Source organism: Lacerta agilis, chromosome 5 (genome assembly GCF_009819535.1).
Source record: "Lacerta agilis isolate rLacAgi1 chromosome 5, rLacAgi1.pri, whole genome shotgun sequence".
In the NCBI taxonomy this organism is placed as follows: domain Eukaryota; kingdom Metazoa; phylum Chordata; class Lepidosauria; order Squamata; family Lacertidae; genus Lacerta; species Lacerta agilis.
In genome coordinates, this window is record NC_046316.1 from 64,815,014 (window position 1) to 64,837,728 (window position 22,715).

The 22,715-nt window shown below is 43.2% G+C and overlaps 1 pseudogene; it reads left to right on the top strand.

Annotated features, from left to right (window-relative positions):
- The first annotated feature begins 17,325 nt into the window (after window positions 1-17,325).
- On the top strand, window positions 17,326-17,455 carry LOC117047691 (annotated as a pseudogene).
- Window positions 17,456-22,715: the final 5,260 nt, after the last annotated feature.

Sequence of the window (22,715 nt, forward strand, 5' to 3'; positions counted from 1 at the left end):
AGGCAGTGGCTGGCCCAAGGTCACCCAGTGAGAGCTTCGTGGCCGAGTGGGTATTTGAACCTGGGTCTCCTATGTCCTAGTCTGGCACTGTAACTGCTATGCCACACTCGTGGCTTTGAGCAAGTCATATCCTTTCATCCTTTCACCACCCTGAGCAACTTGACGTCTGAAAACTTGATAAAATATGTGTTGGATAAATGATCTCTGCAGACATGCAAAATGGACAGTGCAGATGCAAAGGGAGTCAGGATCCAGCTGCAGCTGTTCTGCCCCACTCACTGAGTCCAACCTTCACACATGCCTGAACTCGATCCACAGAAACCCTATTCAAAGGCGAGGGTGCAGAGCCTATTGTCACTAGTATGCCCATACTTGTGTGTGAACACAAATGTTTCTGGGACACATGATGAAAGGGCTAGAGAGGCCTACAGACATAGCACCAATTCATGTAAGCACACACCATGTGGACCTTAGCCTTAATTTTTGTAGAGGGCAGATTGTAGATACATAGGTTGGCTACCTGAGTTGTCATATATGTGTACAAGATTTGGTGTCAAGGGGAGTATTTTATTACGAGTATATTTTAATGATCAAATATCTTATTCAAACCCAACTGAAAATAAAAGCTCCAAAAAACTGTTGCCTTGTAGCTGAACGCCAGTCCACAAAAGCCTATCAGGATTTTGTATAGTTTTTATTTTTATTATTTCACATTTATAACCACCCTTCCTTCCCAAAGGGAGCCCAGGGCAATGCACCTTAATAAAATTACATAAAAGCAATTTAAAACAACACTGGAATATATAGGAAGACAACAGTTAAAACTATCAGTGTAGAAACTTCACAAAACTATTAGTCACAAACTGGGATAAACAAGAAGTGGTTGAATTTAATGTAGCACAAAGTTAAAGTTAAAATTTATGCAGAATAAATGTAGTGACCATTCACAAGAGTGGTAACTAGCAACCTGTATTTGGTAGGAATAGTTTTGCAATTGAGTGCTAGTTAAAGTATCATTGTTTAATAGATAGTGGGTACCAGGCACCCCTAAATTCCTAGGTCCAGTAGGGCTTAGAATTCAATCAAGGTAAATGTTACAATTTAAGCCAGGCCAGATTCCTGATCAGGAGATGAGCCATTTAGAGAACAAGGGGAAGGTAATGAGCCATTAGGAAAGACAAATGGCAAATGGCAGGGGCCCCTCCCTCAACTCAGAATTAGTAGACAAAGTCAGAGTTTGAAGTAGAGTTTTTAGAGTCGAATTTGTGTGATGTGACCTGGAGAAAAAGGTGGCAGGCAGTTAAAGCCAACGAGCTGGAAAGATGGCCAGAGCATGATAGCTAATGTCTGTTTTGAACCCAGAGCTGCGTCTATGGGAGAAACAAACCTTTTTGGGGTAATTATGCTGTGAGCCCCTCCATTGTAAGCTTAGGTTGTGTATACCGTATTGCCTGAATATAAGCCTCACTCCCTCCCCCCAAAAAAATTCTGACTGTGAAAAGGTAAAAGTGCGGCTTATATTCGCGACCTTACGGTATGCAGCCAGGAGTAAGGGGCAAACAGTGCCAGGAACGCAGCAAAGCGGCACCACCTTGCGCGTAGTCCCCCATCCTCTCCCCCAAGGCCGGGAAGGGAGAGAGCGAGGAAGGGGAAAGGCTGCAGGCAACGCAAGGAATGGAGCAGCTTATATTCATGTATTTTTTCTCCCCCCCCCACTCCAATTTTAAAGGTGCGGCTTATATTTGGGTGCGGCTTATATTTGGGCCAATACGGTATGTGTAAATAAACCATATATCATAAAGACACGATGGCTCCATTCCCCAAAGGACACACACACACCCTGAGTAAGTGTGCCTGGAACCCCTGCAATCAGAGATTGGGGGTGGCGTTCAACAATATGTCCTTTTAATGTCTAACATCCTTCGATCTGCAATGACACTATTAGAAATTTAAAAAAGCCTTTCACATTTGGAAAGTAGGAGGATCATACTTTCCTGATGGTGCAAACCTGCTATTTCTAGTCCTGGTGAATCATGATGGAGCAGACTTTACATGTGTCCTTGATCAAAGCCATAGTGTTTCCTGTCCTGAACCTCACCCCTTAGGAGGAAAATCACAGATGGAAAAAGGGAAGGCAATTTTATTTCTTTGCAATTACAATGTAATGGCTCTTGCTGGAAAGTTTCTACAGCTTATGATGTGTCATATGGTGTTCTAGGGGACATTTCTGAGATGGCAGGATGTGATTACTGCTATGTCAAATAGGAGCACACTTTATCATAAGAGAAAACCACTGTCCACTGAACGCCTGGAAAATGCAAAGATAAGATTTATAGCAGTGGGCACACCCCTCTGATACCAAATCATGTGTATGCATGCATAATCAGAAAGGGTGGGTTTCTAGTGATTGATTTATTATTTAATTTCTATACTACTTGATATGTTTTAAAATATCTCTAATTGGTGTACAGAAAACCGAAGCAACAGACAACTTAAATAAAATATTTCAAAAATACACAGTTACATATATTTGAAACGTTACATTAATACAAAGTTGCAACTATTTAGAAATCCATATCAGTTTATTTTCCTTCTGCCACCCCTTCCCTCTCAGGCTCCGGGTTCTTGCCCAGGGTCCAAACAAACTCCCAGCTCACCCACAAAAGTCTCACAACAGCGGACATCCCTCTGGTCTCCCACTCTAGACGTGCTTTTTATGGACAGGCCCAAGGTGGATAATACTTCCTCAGGCTGCCCCCTGCCTCTTTGGTGCCCCCTGCCTCTCACCTTACATTCTGCTCTATTTGCTACATCCTAGCTGTGATGCTAGGTTTAAGGACTTAGATTTGGTGGATAGAGTGCCTGAAGAACTGTGGATGGATGCTCGTAACATTATACAGGAGGCAGCAACGAAAACCATCCCAATGAAAAAGAAATGCAAGAAAGCAAAGTGGCTGTCCAATGAGGCCTTAAAAATAGCGGGGGAGAAAGGCAAGCAAAATGCGAGGGAGATAGTGAAAGATACAGGAAATTGAATGCAGATTTCCAAAGAATAGCAAGGAGAGACAAGAGGGCCTTTTTAAACGAGCAATGCAAAGAAATAGAGGAAAATAACAGAATGGGAAAAACCAGAGATCTGTTCAAGAAAATCGGAGATATGAAAGGAACATTTCGTACAAAGATTACCACAATTAAGGACAAAAGTGGAAAGGACCTAACAGAAGCAGAAGACATCAAGAAGAGGTGGCAAGAATACACAGAGGAACTATACCAGAAAGATATAGATGTCTCATACACCCCAGGTAGTGTGGTTGCTGACCTTGAGCCAGACATCCTGGAGAGTGAAGTCAAATGGGCCTTAGAAAGCCTCGCTAACAACAAGGCCAGTGGAAGTGATGATATTCCAGCTGAACTATTTAAAATCCTAAAAGATGATGCTGTTAAGGTGCTACACTCAATATGCCAACAAGTTTGGAAAACTCAGCAGTGGCCAGAGGATTGGAGAAGATCAGTTTACATCCCAATCCCAAAGAAGGGCAGTGCCAAAGAATGCTCTAACTACCGCACAATTGCACTCATTTCACACGCTAGCAAGGTTATGCTTAAAATTCTACAAGGCAGGCTTAAGCAGTACGTGGACCGAGAACTCCCAGAAGTGCAAGCTGGATTTCGAAGGGGCAGAGGAACCAGAGACCAAATTGCAAACATGCGCTGGATTATGGAGAAAGCTAGAGAGTTCCAGAAAAACATCTACTTCTGCTTCATTGACTACGCAAAAGCATTTGACTGTGTCGACCACAGCAAACTATGGAAAGTTCTTAAAGAAATGGGAGTGCCTGATCACCTCATCCGTCTCCTGAGAAATCTGTATGTGGGACAAGAAGCTACAGTTAGAACTGGATATGGAATAACTGATTGGTTCAAAATTGGGAAAGGAGTACGACAAGGCTGTATATTGTCTCCCGGCTTATTTAACTTATATGCAGAATTCATCATGCGAAAGGCTGGGCTGGATGAATCCCAAACCGGAATTAAGATTGCCGGAAAAAATATCAACAACCTCAGATATGCTGATGATACAACCTTGATGGCAGAAAGTGAGGAGGAATTGAAGAACCTTTTAATGAGGGTAAAAGAGGAGAGCGCAAAATATGGTCTGAAGCTCAACATCAAAAAAACTAAGATCATGGCCACTGGTCCCATCACCTCCTGGCAAATAGAAGGGGAAGAAATGGAGGCAGTAAGAGATTTCACTTTCTTGGGTTCCATGATCACTGCAGATGGTGACAGCAGTCACGAAATTAGAAGACGCCTGCTTCTTGGGAGAAAAGCAATGACAAACCTAGACAGCATCTTAAAAAGCAAAGACATCACCTTGCCAACAAAGGTCCGTATAGTTAAAGCTATGGTTTTCCCAGTAGTAATGTACGGAAGTGAGAGCTGGACCATCAAGAAGGCTGATCGCCGAAGAATTGATGCTTTTGAATTATGGTGCTGGAGGAGACTCTTGAGAGTCCCATGGACTGCAAGAAGATCAAACCTATCCATTCTCAAGGAAATCGGCCCTGAGTGCTCACTAGAAGGACAGATCCTGAAGTTGAGGCTCCAGTACTTTGGCCACCTCATGAGAAGAGAAGACTCCCTGGAAAAGACCCTGATGTTGGGAAAGATGGAGGGCACAAGGAGAAGGGGACGACAAAGGATGAGATGGTTGGACAGTATTCTCGAAGCTACTAACATGAGTTTGGCCAAACTGCGGGAGGCAGTGAAGGATAGGCGTGCCTGGCGTGCTCTGGTCCATGGGGTCACGAAGAGTCGGACACGACTGAACGACTGAACAACAACAACAACAAAGCTGTGATGCTTTGTGGTGCCCCCTAGACGCAGCGCCCAGTGTGATGGAACCAGTCGCAATGCCCTAAAACCACCTCTGATGCCCACCAGCAGAGCTCAGCAGAAAGCCCCAAAATAGGATGTTCCAAAGGTGGGGCTGGGGCTGAGCCGACTCAGGATCTATGGGATCCTGCGCTGCTCTTACAACCAGCATCGGGTACCAGCCAGCATCTGCCTGCCCTCCACCTTCTGCCGCTACCACCACAAACAGCCAGACTGAGGACTTGGCCATAGATCCACCACTCTGCAAAGCCTTGGCAGTAGCTCTGCCTGAGTGCATGTGTAACATGGTATGCCAGTTACTACAGATGCAGAGCCAGTGTGGTGTAGTGGTTAAGAGCGGTAGACTTGTAATCTGGGGAACCGGGTTCGTGTCTCCGCTCCTCCACATGCAGCTGCTGGGTGACCTTGGGTTAGTCACACTTCTTTGAAGTCTCTCAGCCCCACTCACCTCACAGAGTGTTTGTTGTGGGGGAGGAAGGGAAAGGAGAATGTTAGTGGCTTTGAGACTCCTTTGGGTAGTGATAAAGTGGGATATCAAATCCAAACTCTTCTTTTTCCTCCTCTTGTTTGGCCCTAACTGGTGGCACCCCAATTAGGGAATACTCACATCAGGGCAGCTTACATGGCAACCCCTTTGATGTCATTGCAGCACCAGGAATAGACCTTTTTATTCTGCCAGGCAATTTTGAGTTTTATTTCCAGCGTTTGGTTTTTATGCTGCTTGTTTTCTTACCATTTGAGTTTTTGTCATTTTGTTGCATTTATTGTGTGTTGTTTTTCGCTGTACTGTATTTTTTTTTCCTGTCCTTGTTGTAAGGCAATTTTCCAGGAAGGTGCTGTATAACTATCTTAAACAAACAAACAAACAAAGTCTCTGTGGATCTAACTGCTCTTATTATAGAATAACTGCAGCTTAGGCACACAATTAACAACATGCCTGAGATGCACAGGCATGTACACGCACTCTTTCAGGAATTGAAGCCCTTTTCAGAGAGATGAATTCACACAGAATGAATCCTGTGTATGTTGGCGAGCGAAAACAGACGTAATCTTCATTTATCCCAGACCTTTGTGCATTCATTAAAATGTCTGTATAGATGGCCCCAACCTTCACACATATATGCCAGGACTCTTTGGAGACATTCCAAACAGCATAGATGAGGATAGACCCTGCTGCAATGAAACTGTGTTACACCAATGTCCACAGTGGCAGATTTAAAGGTATTTGTGGTATTTTGCAGAATCAGGGGCTCCTGTGACTGATGGGCCCCCATGTTATTAGTATGCATTGTTAACTGAGAAGATACATTTGAAATGTGACTGTAAATAACAAATCATCATTGTTGAATTCTAGTGTTTTAGTCTGTTGCATTGTTTCCACTCCTCATTTCTCCTACACCTAGATTAAAGTCAGCAGAGGCTGGTATATTAGGGCAGGGGTTGCCAGCTGGGTTCCCGTGAAGTCCTTCATTGGTGTCCCTAAACAGGGAAGCCAGACTCTGAGCTTTCATTAAAAAGGAAAAAAAAATAAGTCTGCTCTTCTAGAAAGGAAGTTATGAAGCATAATGTGTAGGTAACCTTCTAGGCCATTTCTGTTAAATGAGCCATCCTGGCTGCTCCCACTCATCAGTGATTTTAGCCAATGAATGATGCCAAAGCTGTGATTGATAAATAAGTTGTGTAGACAACAAGAAACAGGAATCCTAGGAGTTGTAACAGGACTGGATTTATAATGGCGCAATTGGAGGAACTATACCAGGGACCGTGTCAGCAGGGACCCCAGACGCTGAGCTTGCATTTTTTTTTAAAACAAGTAAATCTCTAAGCTTTCTAGAACAAAAGTTATGGGGCATAACTTCAAAGCTGGGGGTCACCAACCCAATGCAAACAGATACACAAATATAATGCTTCTCCTAGCTCTGCAGCACATAGCACTTGCTGGAATTGGAAGGACCTGTCCACTTCCGACTCCTATTATGATCATCATCATCATCATCATCAATACACTTAATTTATTACTTGCCTTCTATACTTCTGTCTCAAGTCAATTTACACATAACATAATTAAGATTAGTTAAAAACACAAAACAACAATACAGTTTAAATTACATTAGATGGAGAGGAAAAGGACAGTTACTACACCTCTGGGTTTTTGGAGAATGTTGTTGTGAACTTGAGCTGAACTTGAGCTGAACATACTAGCTACAATTGTTATGTTCTGCCTCCACTGATGAAGGCAGGATGCTTCTGAAAACCAGTTGTTTGAAATCACAAGCTTTTTGCACTCATGTCCTACTTATGGACTTCCCACTGGATCCTGGTTAGCCACTGAGAGAACAGGATGCTGGAATAGATGGACCTTTGGCCTGATCCAAAAAGACTATTTTTCATTTGTTACATTTCAGTGCATGTGTATGCCCATTAACAACATTTTAAAAAGGCGGCCTCGGAATCTTCCCAAACTAAAGGCAATGTCTTGCCAGAAGATAAAGAGTACATCCGTACTAAGCAGGAAATGTTGAAGAACACACATGCTTAATATTGCAATGCTGTCTATATTGACCTCAGCTCAACTGTAATTTAAAGTACCTCAGTTGGAATACTCTCCAATTTCTTAACCGGGTTGATTGTTAATCAATGAAAACTCTGCTTAGTTGCTCAAAAAACAAAACAAAACAAAACCCTGTAAATCCCACTGCTGTCATGTTTCCTTTTAGGGCTAGGCCAAGGGATTTAGTTGCCTGATGCAAAGGACAAGATGAAGGTGACCAGACTGGTGGTTGAATTTTACCTGAGCACTGGCAATGGAACAGTGTCTTTCACCACACCTGAAGACAGCAGACAAGCTTAGGGAGTGCTACAGGGTAAACTCAACTGTTCCCTAATATCTCCATCTCCACCCTACCTGTGACCCAAGAGAACCACTCCACTCCACTGAGTAGCAGAGCCAGCCCTGTTTGTTTTCTAGGTTGAGGGGGAAGGAATGATTGTTGTGTCCTAGTCAAAGGATTTCATCCATTTAGTCTTTTGTTAAACCATAGCTTGCAGGACATCACATATAATTTAGGAATAAGACCTTGAACTACCTACCCTAAAGTCTCAGGAAATAGCAAGGAATACGCTATGGTACAAACAATGTTTAGAGCTGGTTTTTAAATGAATCTGTTTCTCATTTGATTCTCACACATTGTTAATGAAAATGCATTCACTGTGCTAATGTTAAGCCACAGAAGAATTGCTCAAAGTCCTAGAAAATGGAACAGAATAATGCACAGTAAATGTCTAATCAAAGCTGTAGGTTCACTTTAAGCGGTATGCTGCATCTGAAGACTGAAAATATGGTCCTGGTTCATTAAAGGACTAAAAATGAGCATGCATGTATGTTAAAATCCAATTGAGCTATATGGGATTTTTTAAAAGCCAATTCTTAAATACTTTTTCTGGGTAGAATATTTTTGTGACTTGAAGTTCTGATTTATCCCTGATATGACCTAGTTTTAAAATGTTAATAAACCTGGTCTAAAAACAGGCACTCATTTTCTTCATGAGCCTAAGTTATTATGGGCAATAAATCTAATATGACACACTCATGCACTGTCTAGTAATAGATCTGAAACCAGGAAATTACATTTCCTATAGTAAAACACAGTTTCATATGGTACTGCCCCATTATATTTTTGTGTAGATGAGGAATCGACCATGAAATAGTCCAGAAATATATGTGTGTATGTACGCAGGTACACAAACACACACGACACAGATGGTCTACTGTATAAACTTTGCTAGATTACCGGTATATGGGCCACTACATTAGCATGATAGATGCTTGGTCCTTTCTTCAGTACAGATTAAGGTAAAAGGTAAAGGTAAAGGACCCTTGGATGGTTTAGTCCAGTCAAAGGCGACTATGGGGTTGGCACTCATCTCACTTCAGGCCGAGGGAGCCAGTGTTTGTCCACAGACAGCTTTCTGGGTCATGTGGCCAGCATGACTAAACCGCTTCTGGCACAACAGAACACCATGACGGAAGCCAGAGCACACAGAAATGCCATTTACCTTCCTGACTATTTATCTACTTGCATTGTTATGCTTTTGAACTGCTAGGTTGGCAGAAGCTGGGACAGAGCAACAAGAGCTCACTCTGTCTCAGGGATTCGAACTGCCGACCTTCCGATTGGCAAGCCTAAGAGGCTGAGTGGTTTAGACCACAGCACCACCCACTCCCTCAGTACAAAGTAGTAGGCAGCATGTCCACACCTTTTAAATACATCTCAGGGTTAAAACTGAGAATAATGCCAGTTATCTAAGCCAGCAGTGTGTTCACTGGAGTCTACTCTGCAGATATCATGATTCACACTTGATATCCAACACCTCTAGCTAATGCTAAAGATTCATTAAGAAAGCTTCAGACTTTCATGTATCATGGGCCATTAAATTTGCTATTTCATAAGCTTCAGATGTATTTTTCTGGCAAGGTTTGAAACATTTAAGGATGATTTCACTTTACACTTCTGAAATGATCTTCTTTAAAACTTTGCAGATTGGCTATGCAATTAATGTTGAAGAATGCTTTTATTACAGCAAACTCAATGTTTCCGCAGTGGGCATTTCCCAGGGAATAGCCATGCTTTGTCCTCCCAACCTTTTATGGGGCATCTGTGTGAGATCATGAAAAAAATTCTGATTCCATATTTTCCTGGTTCAGCTTCATTCCCCCCAAGGGTGTTAATGCAATGAACCCCTCCATCATATGCTCAGGTTGTAAATAAACGATATATCCTAAAGGTACCACAGTCTCTGGTGACCCTCAATCCAAAGGAAGCACAAGCCTGGAAGCCCTGGAATCCCACGCCACTTAGAGATTGGTGGTATGCAACAAAGTGATGTGTCAGTGGGACTCAGCAGATTTAGGAAGGATAGGAACCCCCAGCTTTAAGTCATGAGGGTTAGGCTGTGCATCTAGTGACAGTACATTGAGTTAATGATTATCTTAAGTTTTTTTCTTTTTTCTTATTATTGCTTTATTAATTGTAAAAAAAAGGAAAAAACAGTCAACAAAGGAAAAAAAACAAAGGATAAAATAAATTACAAAAAAAATCATTTCTGACAACACAACTTCTATTATGACTTCCAGTTACCCCATTGAGAGTCCCAGGTTTCTTTTGAGTAGCGCACTTTTCATTATCACTCCAACCTCCCAAATTTTTATTTTAATAAGGTTTTCTATGTTCATACAGGGGTCATTCTAAGCCTGCCACAGAATTCGCATTTTTACAATGCTCTTTAAGATATTTTCTGTAAATGTCCCACTCTCTAATAAATGTTTGTTCTGTATTATCTCTAATTCTTCCTGTCATCCTTGCTAATTCTGTGTATTCTAATAATTTCGTCTGCCAATCCACTTTGGTCGGGATGGAATCTCCTTTCCATTTTTTGGCTATTAAGATTCTTGCTGCCACTGTTGTGTATAAGAAGATCTTCCTCACATTTTTTGGAATGTCTAACTCTATACCTATTATACCCAGTAGAAAGACTTTGAGGGTTTTTTGCAAAAGAGATTTTAAACATCTTTTTGTGCTCATTGTATATTATATCTCAATATTCCCCTATTTTTCTACAATTCCACCACGTGTGAATCATTGTACCCTCCGCCTCTCTACATCTCCAACAAATGCCTGACCCAGTTCTATACATTTTTGCCAATTTTGATGGTGTTAGATACCAACGGCAAAGCATTTTCATAAAGTTCTCTTTCAGGGTATAACGTGCAGTAAACTTCAAGTCTTCAAGTTTTTCTATAACGTGCAGAAAACACCATCCTCTAAAAGAAGATTAAGAAAGTTTTAAGAAAAACCTCCATCCCCTACAAAGTTTTAAGGGGGGAAAAAATATTTGGTGCTTGTTAAAATCATAGCTGTGAATTCAAGCCATTTCTGGGGTTTAATGCCCGGAATTAATTAATTGTGCCCTTTGCACTTTATTTATATTATTTTGCTTTTACTCTTTTATCATCATATTGTCTTATTGTTTTTGACTTCTACACCATCTTGAGATGGATTAGGTGGTTAGGAAGTGATTCATAAATTAAATGATTTATATTCATAATATTTAGCAATTAATAACAAGGAAAATATGAAATTAAGGCTCCAATACTATACACACCTAGAAGAAAATTTCATTGAGCTCAATAGGACTTACTTATTGGTAGACATTTATAGAATTTATCTGTAGAAGGGGGAATTTGGGTATAAGCACCATTTGTTTGGCTACATAGCAATTCTCTTTTATAACCTTTTAACAACAACTAAAAAAAACCCCGCCTGCCTCTAAATTTGGTAAATCTACTATGCTTTTGCTCCACATTAGATGAAAACTATGAATTTTTTATGTCGACAGATTAGTGCTTTAGCTGTCATAGCTGACTAAAAGAACCAACCAATTCAAAGATTGCTTATTATAATCTGGTGCTAAGAAGACAAGTCTTCCAAATGCAATGGCTTCTGTAGAGGACAAGAATATACCCTTCCTTATTCAACAGCTTTTGAATATAAATATAAACGTAATCCTAATATGAGACCCGTTAATAGCAAATGTCAGGACTTGTACATTTCTTACTGCCTGCTCTACATGGGGTCAGTTTTGCGCTTGTTAAGATGTAAACATTTAAACCATTTTGAAAGGCCTGCAATAAAATTCGAAGTATTAAAACATGAATCAAGAGCTTGGTTTCCTATCTTTGCAGTTGCTCAGTTATATGTCTTATATACTAGATATGAGGGATTATGCATTTTTGAAGTCTTCCACTGTTCGCTGCCCTGTCAATTTAGATTGCAACATGATAGTTTCAACTTGAATTGTCAGAGAGAGATCATTAAATTATTTCCTGATGTCTTTAATGAATTGTTTAACGAATATGCAAATATCAGTCATGAAGATTAAATCATCTATATATATAAAATGCAAGTGTCTCTGCGTCCAGTCCGTGTGTCTCTGGGTTTGCGCAACTGAGCATGTGCCCCAGGGACACAGGGATTGGAGCAGAGAGACATCGGGCCACGAGCAGCATCGGCAGTTCAAGCGGGGCGGTTTAAATGGAACGTCCGCGCTGCAGAGGACGAGGGGAAGCCGAAGAGGGAGGTCACGCTGCTGCTCCCCGCCGCTACAAGGAGAGCCTGTTGCTGCTGACCCCCTCCTGCCCCGTTGGCCTGCATGGCACTGCTGCCTCTCCTCCACCCCGCCCCCCCACCCGCTAAAGCAGGCTTTGGCAGGCGGGCGGGGGGCGGGGGGCAAGCAGGGCTTCTCCGCTTTAACGGAGAAGCCCTGCTTGCCTCTCTCCACCCCCGACCACCCGCTAAAGCAGGCTTTGGCAGGCGGGCGGGGGGCGGGGGGGCAAGCAGGGCTTCTCCGCTTTAACGGAGAAGCCCTGCTTGCCTCTCCTCCACCCCCCGACCACCCGCTAAAGCAGGCTTTGGCAGGGGGGTGGGGGGCGGGGGGGCAAGCAGGGCTTCTCCGCTTTAACGGAGAAGCCTGCTTGCCTCTCCTCCACCCCCCGACCACCCGCTAAAGTAGGCTTTGGCAGGGGGGTGGGGGGCGGGGGGGGCAAGCAGAGCTTCTCCGCTTTAACGGAGAAGCCCTGCTTGCCTCTCCTCCACCCCCCGACCACCCGCTAAAGCAGGCTTTGGCAGGCGGGCGGGGGGCGGGGAGGCAAGCAGAGCTTCTCCGCTTTAACGGAGAAGCCCTGCTTGCCTCTCCTCCACCCCCCCGACCACCCGCTAAAGCAGGCTTTGGCAGGGGGGTGGGGGCGGGGGGCAAGCAGAGCTTCTCCGCTTTAACGGAGAAGCCCTGCTTGCCTCTCCTCCACCCCCCGACCACCCGCTAAAGCAGGCTTTGGCAGGGGGTGGGGGTGGGGCGCCAGCCCCCTCCACATATATTCTAGCCCGTTTTTTTAACGGGCTTAAACCACTAGTGTTTCTATATTCACAGTGTAATGCGAAAGAATAAATTATTGAACAGAGGAGGAGAAGTCAGTCATCTATAAATCCATATAGAAAGAAAAGGAATTCTCTTGATCTCTTGTTGGATTCCAAAGTCAAACTATGAATGAGCTACAAGGCTGCAGCTTGTGGTTAGTGAGGAGGATGCTTAACTACAAGCTCAGGTTCAGATGACATGCTAAGCCAAACCTTGGCTTAGCTCAGGGTAGCAAATGAGTGAACAGGACCAGGGAGGAGCCAAGTGACTGCAAGTTCCGCACATTCGCACGGTCCCACAAGCCATAGTTTGGCTAACCATGTCATGCAAACCCAGGCAGTTGTCCATGCTGACCATGTCCTGGTTTCCACAAAATTATAAGCCATGGTTTATAACCAAGGTTTAATTTGATCATTTGAACCCAGCCCAGCTTATTAACCAAGGTTGAGTAACCACAAACAAACTCATAAGCCATGGTTTGTTGTTGGTTTTTTATAATTTTTTAGTGCTGGGTGAAAGTGAGGCCAGTATACACTGCTTGAGCTATTAACACCATTTCCTCCGGAGCAAGAGGCCATCATGTATAAACCTTGCCCTGGTACAGAGAAGGCATCTATCCTTAAAAGCCAGTTCATCAGGGATGAACAACCCTTGGCCATCAATAAGTTGTTGGACTACGTACATATTCCATTGCTGATCATGCTGGCAGGGGCTGAGGGGAGCTAAGAATCCAACAATATCTGGAAGGCCACATGTTCGCTATCCCTGCAATCTACCCTTCAAAAATACTGTATGTATGCGAATCTAATGCACCATCGAATCTAATGCGCACCTCAATTTTCAAAACCTTGAAACCTACAAAGTATTTGCTGGTGCATGTGTTTTTCAAGTTTGCAATCAAATTTAATGTGCCATCAATTCTAGCACACACCTTATTTTTAGCGACATAATTCGACCAAAAAAGGTGCGCATTATATCTAGCAAAGATTCCTCATATTCCTAAACTGCTTGTTCTGTTGCAGAGCTTTTTATTTTAATCTCCCATTTTGTGGTTTAAACACCATTCTGTCTTCTATTATCAGTGGATTGTGCACCCATCATTCCTGCAGACCTTTAAATATGTATTTATTATTATTTCCCATCTTTTCCTTCATAGAGCTCAAGATAGCTTAGTTCCTCACAGCTCGTTCCCCACAACAACCCCTCACAACAACCCTGTGAGGTAGATTCGGCCCATGGTCACCCAGTGAGCTCCATGGCTGAGTGGGGAATTGAACCCTGATCTCCCAGGTCCCGCTACACCACACAAGGACATTCTCCTGTTTAAAAATACCCATCTGCTAATGCTTTCCCCACTAGGATTTACTTTCTAGACACCTTATAATAACTATAGCTGTCATCTAAATCATTCCCAACGTCTTAACATCTTTCTTAATATCGAAGAGAAATCTCTGTAGGAGAAAATTCCTGCAGAGTTTTTAGTAACATTCCGACCTCATTCCCAAGATGAAGCCAATTTAAAAACCAAAATAAAATCTGGAGGCAGAACTATAAGCAGATGAAGCAATCATTTTAGTGCCCATATGCACTATACATTAAAAGCAGGCATAGCTACAGGGACTTTCATGATTAGCTTCTACACCATTGTATGATGCTTGGAGAATTTGTGGATCAAATCACTCCCAGAGCTAGTTTCCGGAGTGGTTTAACCACCCATTTGTCTTTACCAGGAATTATCGAATTACAGCTCTCTGAGAGGAATAGGGAGCTCCTAACAGCTTTCAGAACCCTTAACAAACTATAGCTCCCAGAGAACTCATGGCTGTTTAAATGGGCACCATGGTGCTTTAAATGTATGCCATACCCTCCAGCACCTTGAAGGCAAAAACTAGGATCTTCCCAGATACTATCTTCCCATTTTTTTCTCATAAGAGAATGGCGGCCCTTTTGGGTGCCATGACCTTGCATTATTTCTTATGAAAAAAACACTTTTGGGGACATAGTACCCAAAAACATGTGTTTTGGAATGCCATGCAAGATTGCAGCCCCCCCCCAAAGTGTTCTTTAGGGGGAATTGTGGTGTGAAATTGTATGATATCTTGGTGCCCAAACTGGCCGATGTTCTCTCACGAGAAAAAAAGAGGATGCCTCAGGTTTTCCAGGACAGTTGCGGGGTTTGTTGTGGTGTGAATGTGGCTTTACTTCTGTGCAATAGGCTACATTCCAACCACACCAAAGCTAGAGGCAGATTCTACACACCCCTCCCCCCACACACACCCCTCCAGTCTCCACCCAGGCAAGCAAGCAACATTGATTCTCACATTTCAATAACACTTTACAGTCAGGGAAAAGCATGCAAGGAGGATGCAGAGAAGGGCCAGTGAAGGGGGTGGCCTGAGGAGGGACTGTAGCCTGAGCAGAGTTCAGAGGGCTGGGCAGAGAGGGTTTGGAGGAGCACATTTGGTCTTTCATCCCTGGTTTTGAATATAAGTCTGCGCGGACACGTTCCATTTGAATGTGCCCTAAGAATAAGCAGTTCAGAATGCATTAAATGTCTATACCACTTTCACCAAACTCAGACGGTTGCCTCTGTTCTCACCTTTACTGAAGCAATTTCTTGGGAATATAATAGAAATCTGAAAGGAAGAACAGATGGGATTGTGTCTGCTCTGTCATATTCCTAAGATGCTGCAATTGTTGCTCTGGAGAACACCGCCTTTGCAGATGATAATGATGCAGTCTGCAATTTAACACAATAAACTTTATTCTGATGGGAGCAGCTCAGGTCTGTTTTTTTCAGAAGGGAATTAGAACATTTTATATGGGAGTTTTTTTGGATGTGTGTGTTTTAAAGGGTAGCAGTGAGGAATGAAGCAGGTAGGAGAAATAATGTATCTTAAATAAAGCACTGTAAAGCAACTGAAGACTATTAATAGGGAAGCTGTTGCTATTCATTCATTCATTCATTCATTCATTCATTCATTCATTAATACCTACACCACTTTATCCTCTATAATAAAGTGCAAGTGTCTCTGCGTCCAGTCCCCATGTCCGTGGGATTGCGCTACTGCACATGTGCCCCACGGACAGCCGTTGGGACTTGGAGCGCAGAGACTTCGGGCGGCCGGGCGAAACTGTTGAGGCGGCGGGTGTGCGTGGGCACGCGGCGGGTGCGTGCTCGCGTGGACTTACTTCTAAGCGGCAGCGGCCGTTACAAGTGGCGGCAGGCAAGCGATGTCAAGTGAGAGCTGCTCGGTTGTTGGGGGGGGGGAAACGAGATAAGTGAGAGCCGCTTAGTCAGCTCTGCGCATGTCCCCGACGTTGCTAGGGCAACAGTTTGACCACGTATGTTCTAGCGCCCGTTAATTTAACGGGGTTAATGTACTAGTGCCAAAATAAACTGGCCATGACAAGGCTAACCAGGCTTCCTTTATTGATTGCTCCTAATGCCTTTACTAGGCATTGAATGGGAAGTCAGTCTTTCAGGTAACCTAGTCCAGAGTTGTTTAAGGCTTTAACACTGGCTCAGTGGCTAATAGGTAGGCAATGCTGGTTGTTCTCAGCACTGGTGTGATATGTGCCCAATAAGAGGCACAGTTCACCACCTAGGCCACCTCCTTCTGCATGTAACAATTCTACTAACATTCAATCTTTATGATTTTCTAAAACAACAAATCAAGCTTTGCAATGAATTCCAACCTGTAATATCACAATAGAAACTAGATTCATATTGTGTCAGGCTTCAGGGAATCGACTTCCTCCCCTCTTTGGCAAGTAGATAAGCATAGCAAAGGAAAAGGAGTTAGAAAATTTAATGATCACAGCAAGAGAACAAAGAACCCCTTCCTAGAAATGGAGGTGCTCCCAATTAAGGGTTCCGCCTACTTCTTCCCTGGTCACGCATGTCACTACCGCGTCTTGTAACCTGATCTCATAACCACTGTGCTTTCTGTGCTGACACCTTATCAGCTCATCTTGACCTTGGGCTGAGCGGATGGATGCTTTCCAGAGACAGTGAGTCTGTTAACTTTCTCTCTCCCAGTGCAGCTTCTCCTAGCTATTCTCCACCCAGTATTTCCCAGCTTCTGCCTTTTGAACTATGTCCCGCTACAAACCACTGTTCCAAATCTATACTGTCCTCCTGCTCCTGGGAAGATTCAGGAACCTGATCAGGAGCAGGGGGAGGGGGAGGCTCCCAGCATTCCTCTTCAGTGCAACCCTCCTCAGCACGGTCCCTGACACATTGGAAATTATGTTAGAAGGATTCAAAGATCTTAGAATTCTGCCTTATGTGCTTTTGCATTTTAAAATTATTTTTTTTCTCATAGAGGGGGCCTTAATAAAGCTGTAGTAAGCACGTACATTAATAATAGATTGGCAGTAATTAGATGCTGTTTCAGACTGTGCAATTTTCCATGGACTTTTTGAAATACTAGGGTGAGGGGGGGGGGGCTTGATACTCTTTCTCGGCCTTTTGGCTAAGATCAAGTGTAGTATCTGTTCTTATAAGTTTAATATCTGATATCTCCTCTATTTGAGGACTATATATTAAATGGAGTTTTGGAGTTGGGTTTTTTTGAGAGCCAGTGTGGTGTAGTGGTTAAGAGTGGTAGACTTGTAATCTGGTGAACCAGGTTCGCGTCTCTGCTCCTCCACATGCAGCTGCTGGGTGACCTTGACTAGTCACACTTCTTTGAAGTCTCTCAGCCTCACTCACCTCACAGAGTGTTTGTTGTGGGGGAGGAAGGGAAAGGAGATTGTTAGGTGCTTTGAGACTCCTTAGGGTAGTGATAAAGCGGGATATCAAATCCAAACTCCTCCTCCTCTTCTTCTTCCCTCCCAGCTGTCTTTTCCCTGCTGGGCAACTCTTCCTCAGCTGGTTAAATCTTCTCTCTCCTGCGATTCCCATGAGGACTACCCCAACACTGCTATGAAGCTTTTTCCATCAAAACTGAAGGAAAGGGTGGGAAGCTGCAACATTTCCCCCTTCCTGCTACTCCCTTTGTGCTGCTCAGCTGACTAGGAAACAGCTGAGTGCTGACTGCAGAAATAGGGGCTCCTCTGGATGAAGAACAGTATAAATTCAAATCATCATCATCATCTTTATCTAGAGCCCCACATCTTCCTCTTGCTTGGCTGACCAGTGTGAGGGCAGCGGGCCAGAAACAGCGCATGGAGAGTGGATTGCACACTTCTGAACAAGAAATAGTTTTTTTAAAAAAATATTCATTCATTCATTCAATTTATTTATTTAATTTATATACTGCCATTCACCACAAGATCTCAGGGCGGTTCACAGAATAAAATGGCACGCTTCTTGTAGACTATGCATATTGACCAGATAATGTGCATAATGCGGTTGAGATATGCATATTCCCCAAGGCCTGTAGGAGACTGTACTTAATGGCTGGAGAATAGACAAAAGTCAGCAGAGGAATGCACATCCCCAAGGCTTACTGGGGATTATGTATATTGACTGGGAAATGTGCACAATCCCCTCTTCATGGAAGGATTATGTGCACATTCCCCATACGGCCTAGTGAATGTGCACAATTATTATGCACATTAATCACTCAACTTGCATTCATTTCCCTTCACACACACACACACACACACACACAATTTGCTTCAAGTGCCAGTGTTAATCTTTGGCAAGAAAATGTATTTCGAATCCAAGTGTCCATTAATCTTTTTTAAAAAAACAAAACAATAAAAATCTGAGGCTTTGAAATTGTTACACTGTCTCCACTTTCCCAAATGATGAAAAGTCCAGAGACAACAGTACAAAGTTTCGTTTCCCTTGGATAAGAGTTTTTTTGGTGTAATACCCATGGGTGTTTTAGCCACCTTCTATTAAAAACTCCAAGTTGTTGTATGCCCATGAAAAAAATGCCAGATTCTAGTTGTCTTTTTGTCCTTTCTCCAAACTCGGATACCTATCACATTCTTGAGGCAAGTAGAGACATTTCTAGCCATCAAAGAAATACAATCTGTGTTGTTCAGTCCCAGCTACCTATTGGTGAGTCAGGCAAAAATATAGCGATAGATCCATCACTGATAATCGAGACTATCAAATACTAATTGTGCATCCCAAGAATTAATTTAATTGCATGGTCTTGTGTGTTAGGGAACCTGCTGGGACTCTAGTACCTAGCAGAACCCACCATCATTGACCTTCGACTTCCACAGTGGGTGTTGGTGGGTGTTACGACTTGCCCTTAAAGTTTCCCACAATGCCGCAGAGCATTGTGGGAATGTATTATGTTATGTTCTCAGAGCTATTGTGTGGAATATAAAATGGCAGCTCAAGGGCATCTGTTGCTACTTCCAGGTAAGCCTGTGCGAATGGGGATGCTCTGACATGAGAGATGGTCCCAAAGAGCACTTTGCCCTTCAAATGCACACATGTTCCCAATGAGGTGTTGCATGTGAATATAGGAACTATACTTGAGAGATCTTGGGCATCTGACTGTAACAGATGATAATACTAGACAATGGAGCTTTGGTCTGAGAAGATTCACTGCCCAAACCTGCTATTAATTTCAAAATTAGATTCTAAGTATTTTCCCCTCCCCCTTTCCTTTCCTGTTCCTTAAAATAAATGATAAAACTGTGTAGGAAACTCTTTGCTTTGGTTTCTAAAATGCTAAATTAGAACACACACAGTATCCTGACAGGCTAAGGAGTGCAATTTAACAATGACTCCTTGGAGAGATTGGTTAATTAGAAGGGAGCACAGTTGCTTTCATGCTACCTTGCTCTGTGAGATCATGTAATTTTAGATCTCCCTTGCTAGTAATTTTGAAGAAGATAGGATAAAAATTACATTAAAAATAATAATAAAATGTTGGTGTCCAGATGCTAATTTAACTCCTTGCACCATAACAGTTCCCAATCATTTGGTGAGAATCCTCATCTTTCAGCAGATATGTTGTTGTTTTTATTGTTACGTATTTAAAATTTGGTCCTATTCCGCACATTTCTTTGCCCTCTGATTTTAAAGAAACTCATTTTGTACTTGGTTCTGGAGCGCCAATAATGCATTTTAGATACATAAAACAACAGTTTTTTTATTTGCCCCTCTAAACACCTATTTCTTTTCAGCATTCTAATTTAATCTCCTAAACACACTTGTGAGAAAGCTGAAGATGGCCGTCCTGGTTTTATATGGCAATAAAGATAATTGAGAAAAATGAGGCTGTGTGTCTAGCTCAGAACCATATATTCACTTTGAGAGGTGCATTAGGAACATAGAAAGGAACTAACAGGATGAAACTATGAAAAATCAAGGTGATCTATGGTTGGATGAATATCTCTTTACGGTTCCTGAAGTCCACCTAACCACCGTTCCTTCAATGAGAGGCTCCCATGTAGGTCAATAAAGCTACACAGCAATATAGACAACCCCACTTGAGACCCATAACCTGTGACTGTAATGGAAGGGTAGATTATAACTTTTCCAAGTAACTTTTCTTATTAATTATTTTTCTTCATTTATTCAAAGCATGTATAAGCTGCATTTCAGGGCCATGCCCTCGCAAAGGAACACATACACTCAGTGTCATGTGTGAACAAGCCTCATGAAACAAGCTTTTTGGGAAGAAAGACTATGGTTTGAGTCACGCTTGAATCCCAGCAGTTTTCATTTCCCAAAATGAATTACTGCTGCTCCCGTAGCCTTATGTTTTCCATCTCCTTCAATTTATGTTTATGAAGATTTTCAAACACCACAGATAGAAAGCGACAAAAGGGCAACCTATAATTATTATGAATGAAAAATTATACTATCATTATTCATGTGCCCCCGTCGGTTTCAATATGAAAGTGAACAAATGCTAGATTGTGAGTGCATTCCCCCCCCCCCCCGGACAAGAGAAAAGACATAATTTGTCTTAATGGCTATTTTATTTGAAAGGTTTTAATTTTTTCAAATTGCTAAATTAAACGGAACTGAAAGCAAGGCTCACGGAAGGCGCCAAACCTAATGCTACGGATTATGCAGAATGAGTTTCTCCGCAGAATAAGAACATCCTCAGCTCGGTGATTGTCAGTAAATGCAGCTTTTCTATTAAGGGCTGATTGCTTTTCTTTCCTCTTCTGTTAGCATTTGCATTTGTGCTAAAAGGAATGTGGGGAGACAACCTGTGTATCTCCCGTAAATCATCTCCATGGGACGGAGCTTAGTCTGATAATAATCTCAACCACATTTGGGACTCCTGTGACAGCAACATTCCTGCAAAGCCATTCCTGTAAAGCCAAGTCAGTCAGGGAATGACATTTGTCAGATGCCACCAGGTTCAAAGCAGGAACCCTGCAGACCAGCCATTGACTCCCCCTGAGCCACCATGGCTGCTGGTTGGAGGAGAAAATAGACAGCAGCTTGACGTAGCAGCCAATGGGTCAGTCTGGTTTACAGAGGATACAAAGATGCACAGACTTGGTCAAAAGCTGCTGGTGAGCCTACTGATCTCTCCCTGTGCCTTCAGGCTTCTGGCTCCCAGTCAGTCTCTCACTGGTCTATCAGCTCTTAGCTTGATTTCTACTTGCCTGCCCCAACATACCATTTGGCTTGAGCATTTGAAAACAAGTAGGGATGGAGCAAGCATTAGTAAGTAAGGGGCTAAAAAGCAGAGCCTCCCTCTCAACAAGAGAAAGGATGCAGAGCTGCACACACATTTTCCTGAACCTGCAAACTGTAGACTGGAGGAGGCGCACACACATTCCTCAGACTCCAACTATCTCCAGTTTGAGTGAGGAAGGTCTGCAAGGGGCTTCTACCTATGTTCATAGAAGGAGGGCAGGTGTGGAGGATTCCCTGGTCCTGAATGGGGTAACTGTGCCCCTGAAGGACCAGGTGCACAGCCTGGGAGTCATTTTGGACTCACAGCTGTCCATGGAAGCTCAGGTTAATTCTGTATCCAGGGCAGCTGTCTACCAGCTCCACCTGGTACGCAGGCTGAGACCCTACCTGCCCGCGGACTGTCTCACCAAAGTGGCGCATGCTCTGGTTATCTCCCGCTTAGACTACTGCAATGAGCTCTATGTGGGGCTACCTTTGAAGGTGACCCGGAAACTGCAATTAATCCAGAATGCGGCAGCTAGATTGGTGACTGGGAGTGGCTGCGGGGACCACATAACACCGGTCCTGAGAGATCTACATTGGCTCCCAGTACTTTTCCGAGCACATTTCAAAGTGTTGGTGCTGACCTTTAAAGCCCTAAACGGCCTCGGTCCTGTATACCTGAAGGAGCGTCTCCACCCCCATCATTCAGCCCAGACACTGAGATCCAGTGCCGAGGGCCTTCTGGCGGTTCCCTCACTGCGAGAAGCAAAGCTACAGGGAACCAGGCAGAGGGCCTTCTCGGTAGTGGCGCCCGCCCTGTGGAACGCCCTCCCATCACAGGTCAAGGAGATAAACAGCTACCTGACATTCAGAAAAAACCTGAAGGCAGCCCTTTTCAGGGAAGTTTTTAATGTGTGATATTTTTGTATCTGATTATTGTTGGAAGCTGCCCAGAGTGGCTGGGGAAATCCAGCCAGATGGGCGGGGTACAAATAATAAATATTATTATTATTATTCATTTAAACACAAGCAGAATGCCTCACACAATCAGATATCTGACTTTATGCCTAACCTTCCTAGAATCATAGAATTGTAGTGTTGGAAAGGACCCCAAGGATCAGCTAGACCAAAAACCCTGCAATACAGGAATTGCAAATAAATCATACACAACAGATGATCATCCAACCTCTGCTCAAAAACCTCCAGTGAAGGAGAGTCCGCCACCTTCTGAAGGAGACCATTCCACTGTTGATCAGCTCTTACTGTCAGAAAGTTCTTCCTGGTG